The sequence below is a fragment of the Amblyraja radiata genome, chromosome 7 (genome assembly GCF_010909765.2).
Source record: "Amblyraja radiata isolate CabotCenter1 chromosome 7, sAmbRad1.1.pri, whole genome shotgun sequence".
In the NCBI taxonomy this organism is placed as follows: Eukaryota; Metazoa; Chordata; class Chondrichthyes; order Rajiformes; family Rajidae; genus Amblyraja; species Amblyraja radiata.
The window spans coordinates 51,522,398-51,528,397 of record NC_045962.1 but is presented as its reverse complement, the minus strand read 5'-3'; the positions used below and the strand labels follow the sequence as shown (position 1 = coordinate 51,528,397).

The 6,000-nt window shown below is 45.4% G+C and overlaps 1 protein-coding gene across 4 annotated transcripts in view; it reads left to right on the top strand.

The window, feature by feature from the left end:
* Positions 1 to 4,812: 4,812 nt before the first annotated feature.
* Positions 4,813 to 6,000, top strand: part of raph1 (Ras association (RalGDS/AF-6) and pleckstrin homology domains 1) — a 192,080-nt gene continuing 190,892 nt past the window's right edge. For all 4 annotated transcript variants that reach the window (XM_033024486.1, XM_033024485.1, XM_033024484.1 and 1 more), the window contains exon 1: positions 4,813 to 4,922. The gene's annotated coding sequence lies outside the window, so the exon portion shown is untranslated. The remainder of the gene's footprint in view (positions 4,923 to 6,000) is intronic.

Genomic DNA, 6,000 nt, shown 5'->3' with positions numbered 1-6,000 from the left:
AGTAACTCCTGAAAATAGCAGGAAGTTGATGCTCTACCAGAAATCCAAAGTGGGTGAGAAGCTAGAAGCACTGGAGGTCCAGATAGAGGGAGGAATCTATGTACGTCATTTAAAGAGTCAGAGGCAGTTATAGAGAATGGATGAAAAATCTGAATGGAATATCGACCTTTCTATCTGAGACTTCCATTGAAAGGTGTGTTTGGACCAGGATGGACTCCTTCTTACCACACCTTAAGAAGGAGTACAACATTGATTCACCAGGCATCTTGACTTGAAGGGTTACACTAGAAGATGGTGTATATGTTACCATGTGATATTCATTGGAATCTAAAAGACTGGGATAATTTGATCAAAATATTGAGGGTAGGTAAAGGCTATATTTTCTCTGATAGTTTGATTTTGAACCAAGCTGTAATTTGAAAGGCAGGCTATTCAGGAAATACATGTGTAAAGTTTGGAACTGTCCAGTACTAAGAGCACTTGATGTCAGGTTGACTTATTTTAACTGAGATTAATATATCATTAATTTATTGCTATAAAGCATGTGGGGAATAAGTTATCTGAAGTTAATCCACAGCAACCATTATTTCAATTAAGGCTAAATTAAAGGTACATCCCTCTGGACAGTAACATTTACTAATTTCACATTGTTTTACTCTGCTTCCATCCAGAATGAATACCTCCATGTTTTCTCTCACTGTTTCTGCTACCTTCGTGGCCTTGTGCTTAACCAGTTTGCAGTGTTTCCGCAAGTAACTGGGAAGGCAAATGGTTTCTAGGTCTTTATTGCAAGTCGGTTAGAGTACAAAAATGAGGGAGTTTTATTGAGATTGCTTACTGCTTTGGTGAGATCACATTTGGAGATGTGGGGCTAGGGGAGTGTGTAGAGGGAAGAGATGGAGAGTGATGGGAGTGGGAAGATGGATGGAATGAAGACAGGATTACTGGTGGGAGAGTGGAGATGAAGTGAGGAGATTGAAGTTAGTACCTGAGATAGCAAAAAGAGTTTAAGTGAAGAGAGGGATGTGCTAAGTGGGATGGGGATTTGAGAAGGGAAGTTTAGAGAAGCTAATGGATCAAACCCCCAAGGAAGATGGTGTGAGCAAGAGCGTGTGCTTCTATCTAGAGAGGTGTGTGTGGAAAGAGTGCCCTTGCAAGTGTACCTAATGATCTGTGTGTATGTTTAGCCTGTCTGTCAGAGTTTGTCTCCAATTTTCTTGGCCCTCTTGTGATTGACCAAAGACACATTCTGTTTAGACCATAGGGTAACTGGTGAGCTGCTCACGACACATTAGAGGAATTCATGCACAGGCATCTTGAACCCCAAGAACTGGTGATGGTGGGGCAAGGTAGAATTATTTTCCTCTTCTCTTCCACTAAAGTAATTTACAAGATGTAATTAGGTAAATAAACAAAGAATAATCTGCTGGATGCTGAGGGAAACTGAAATGGCACTAATCTCAAAAAGCTGGCCTAGGCCCAAAGGGCCAAACCACTGCTTTTTATTTTGAGGACATGGGTGTCATTTGCAGGGCCAGCATTTATTTTACCATCCCTAATTGCCCCCGAGAAGGTGGTGTTGAGTTACTTCCTCGAAAGGCTGACACGGTCCCTCTGCAGATCAAGAAGTCAATTCCCAGTTCCAGCAGCTTGATCGCGATCCTGATCTCTTGCACTATCAGTGTGAAGTTTCTCTCCGTGACCGCATGGGTTTTCCTCGAGTACTGCTGTTCCCTCCCACATTCCAAAGATGTGCTGGTTGGTGTAGATTGCCCCTCATGTAGCTGAGTGTGAGGTGCTAATGGGACTGTGTTAGAGAATAACTTTGATTGGAAATAACTTTGATTGATGGGATTGTTAGAGCTGGCAAAATCTCACCGGGCTTTCTGATGTATTGTCAGGAAATATGAGAAAATTGCTGAGGTTCTACTGAATATACTCCCACTTTGCATTGGGGATTTGCAGAATCAGACCCAGTGAATAAGGGCCAATGATGTATGTCAGAGCCATAATGATCTGCAACTTTGAGGGGATCCTACAGGTGGTGGTGCTCCCATGTGGCTTCTATCATAACCGGCTTAATTGTAGAGATTGCAGATTTTGGGAGGTGCTACTGGAGTAGTCTGGGTAAGTCAACTACCAAGATGAGGCTTTCATTCCAGGACGTCTGACTGGACCTCCTCCTTCAATGGACACGCTTTTCCCCCAACCTTTGTGGATGGAGTCCATGTGCATGACTCCTGTCATAGAAACATAGGAAATAGATGCAGGAATAGGCCATTTAGCCCGTTGAGCCAGCAGCGCCATTCAATATCATGGCTGATCATCCAAAATCTACAGATTCCCAACTCTCTGGGTGAAAAAGTTTTTCATCATCTCATTCCTAAATGGCCTACCCCTTATTCTTAAACTGTGACCCCTGGTTCTGGACTCCCCCAACATCGGGAACATTTTTCCTGCATCTAGCCTGTCCAATCCCTAAAGAATTTTACATGTTTCTAGAAGATCATCTCTCCTTCTAAATGTGTCCTGCAGTTCTGCTCTCACCCCCCCCCCCCCCCCCCCCCACACAGAAGTAACATGGACAGAGTATCCCTGGCCCTCACCTTTCACTCCACCAGCCTCCACATCCAACACATCATTCTGTGAAATATCTTCAATGTGATCCCACCATCATTCAAAACTTCCTGTCCCTTTTTGCCTTCTGTAGAGACCACTCCCTCAACAACTCCTTAGTTCACTTATTCCTTCCCCCCCCCCCCCCCCTCTTTTTGGCTTGAGATCCCAGGATCTGCAATTTGTTGTGTGTTTATTCCATCATGCTTCTGATTCGCACTTTGCAGATGCCAAAGAGGCTTGGATATGTTAAAAGATGAGTCACGCCATAATCTGCTGTTGTAACCACACTATTTATTTGTCTGGTCCATTTGAGCATTTCAGATGCTGATGGTGTTGGACTTTGAATGTCAAAGGTAGGTGGTTGCACTCTCATCGGATATAGTAATACCTACCACTTTCATGGCACAAATGTTTCTTACCATTTATTATTCCTTGCCTGTATGTTTTCCAGCCCATGGACTGCGTTAATTATTGAGGAGTTGCGAATGGAATTGAATATTGCACAAGCATCAGTGAGTGTCCCCATTTCTCAACTTATGATGGAAGGTCACTAATGAAATAGTGGGAATTATTAAAGGGTTTAATAGTTGGGAGGGTGACATTTTCACAATTTGAGAATTGGGAGAGATACTTAATATTAGATGCTGCCTCACCCGCTGAGTTTCTCCAGCATTTTTGTCTACCTTTAATTTTTAAATCGAGTAAGAAGGGAATTTCCATCTCCGTATAATAATCGAACTTTCTGAAATCCTTGATTTCCTCATCTTGTTGAACATTCTTAAAAACATCAGCACATTTTTGTGGAATACATACTACACTGATATATATTACTGTAAGCTAACATTTCCACATAACTCCTGTTCTCCTAATGCACAATTTTGGAATGGGAATGTTTGCACCCTGCTGAAGAAACTGGATTCCAAACACAGAAATTATAACAAACAAAATAAGAATAGTAAAAGAAGAATTGTTTTTCCCCCTCCTTGTTATGTAGAATCGATGACAGCAACACAGTTTTCATTGTATTTTGGTACATGTGGCAATATCAAATGAATACCAAACTAGCGACATTGTTGAGAATGACGGGTTGTGATACTTTTTTTTTGAACTTGAATAACTCCTTTGCTTAATTTCATCATTTCTGGGTTAATGAATGACCAACTGTTATGTACTCCAGGAGTTCTTTGTTAAATATTGTTAACATTCAGAAACAAATGTCAACTGGCATATCACAAGGTTACAATTTCTGACGGCTCCTTTTAAGTTACCGACACCATTTGAGATAGCTAAGAACGTTTGCAGAAAGCTTATCAGTATCGGATTATGGACTTGCGTGTCTTTGGACTTTGAATGATTTTAAACTCTTCATTGCTGGGGTGAATTATGTTCCTTATCAATGTAGGATGTAACAGGCGGTGGAGACAAATTGGCTATTGTCTTGTGTCGGAAGGAACTGCAGATGCTGGTTTTAACCGAAGAGATACACAAAAAGCTGGAGTAACTCTGGGACAGGCACCATCTCTGGAGGGAAGGAATGGGTGACGTTTATGATCGAGACCCTTCTCCAGTCTGAAGAAGGGTCTCGACCCGAAACGTCACCCTTCTTTCCAGAGATGCTGCCTGTCCCGCTGATTTACTCCACCTTTTTGTGTCTATCTTTGGCTATTGTCTTCACCGATTAACAGCTGTTATTTATCTCAAGGTGAGCGTTTATGTCTATCACGAGCCGAGACTTTCCCTATGCCGAGATATATTTGATCCTTCGCCTTTTGCACTGTGGCAATTGGTCTATTCCTTACCCACCATTGGATTTTGCTCGCCGTTAGTATCCAATTGGTAGCAGCCACTCCGTCGCTCCAAGGTTGAGCCGTGTGATCTGCCTCAGCATTGCCGGCACATTGACGCCAGCTGCGAGTTATTTCCAAGCTCCTCGAGTAGACATCAGAGCCTCAACCCTCCCTATCTTTGCAATCACTTTGGATTCAACAACAGTGTCTCATGGCCTTTGTGTGCACCCTTGGACTTGCATCTCAAATTTGTTGTTAGGATCCTTTGAGCAGCTGACCTGTTTCCGAGCGCCCTGGGTGCCTCCACCTTGGCGTTGCCGTTTTAAGCAAGTTCTTTGGTTTTAAGGGCGAGGTCGGGAGCGTGGTCGGGAGATTGGGATGGGGGGGCGTGGTCGGGAGCGCGCTGGTGGCGGTGGGCTGGCGGACCGGAAGTGCCGCCACACAATAAGCCGCAACGCCCGGAGCGCGCGCGGCGTTGAGCGGAGAGCGCGAGGCAGCGGCGGTAACGGACCAACCGTGAGTGAAGGGCGGGCGGGGAGAGGGGGCCGGGTACCGAGGATGTGCCGGGTCGGGCCGGCGGTGAGACCACCACTCATTCCATCCCGGCTGCTGGGGTAGGAGAAATCCACTCCCGGGGTTCACGGCGGCACAGATTCCCCTCATCACCACCGGCCGTGAAGAGCCGGCAACTCTGTTGCGGGGAGGAGACTCTCCTCCACCGGCTGCGGGAGGACGGAGACTACCAGTCTCACCCCCCTCCCTTCCTCCCCCGGGTCACCCAGGGACAGACTCACCGCCCCCTGCTCTCCGCCGCGCCGGGAGCACGTCCTCCCCCCCCCCTCTCAGGCCGCCGGGGGAAAGAGACGTCCTCCGCCCTCGCCCGCTTTCAAAGAGGCGAGGGATTCCCATCTCCACTCCCTGGGTCACCGTGGGACAGAGTTCTCTACTGTTCTCCGCGCCGAGCCTTTACACGGTGGAGATTTGTCGTCCACTGCCGACCACCCTTCTTTCCTTTCTAGCTATTGAGGGACAGCGATTTCTCCCACTACTCCCTTCCCCAAACAGGGGCTGTTGTGGGACAGAGGTTCCTCCCTCCCCTTCCCCCAAAAATCAGATAACTGCTTGCACAACTCCTAATGTAATCAAAGTTGTTGGAATAACTGTGGTAGGAAATGGCTTTGGGTGTGTATCCTTGGCTGTTCTGGTACAATTTACAAGTCACAAATCTATCGCCTACAATAGTCTCAAACATCTGCAACACATCCAGAAAAACTGATTCAAATTCACATCTGGCCCTTGGGGTCATTGCTTGGAACAAGAAAGACTTTAATTGGCTGTGTAGTTAGGTAGAGGCTCAGCGCTGCCATCTTCTGATCCAAGATTTTTGGCGTTCTATTACTGTAGCATCGGTGGGGAGGAGGAAGAGGTGTGTGTGTTCGCCAATATTTGTACTGATTTGTTAGCAATTGGAATTATTTTTTGTACATTTGTTCTTCAAATAGTGGGCTTGTGTTGTATTATTTAATAGGTGGTGTATAGTTTACTCGTGGGTTTAGTACTATGCACACTTTTTCTTACATAATATTTTTCATGA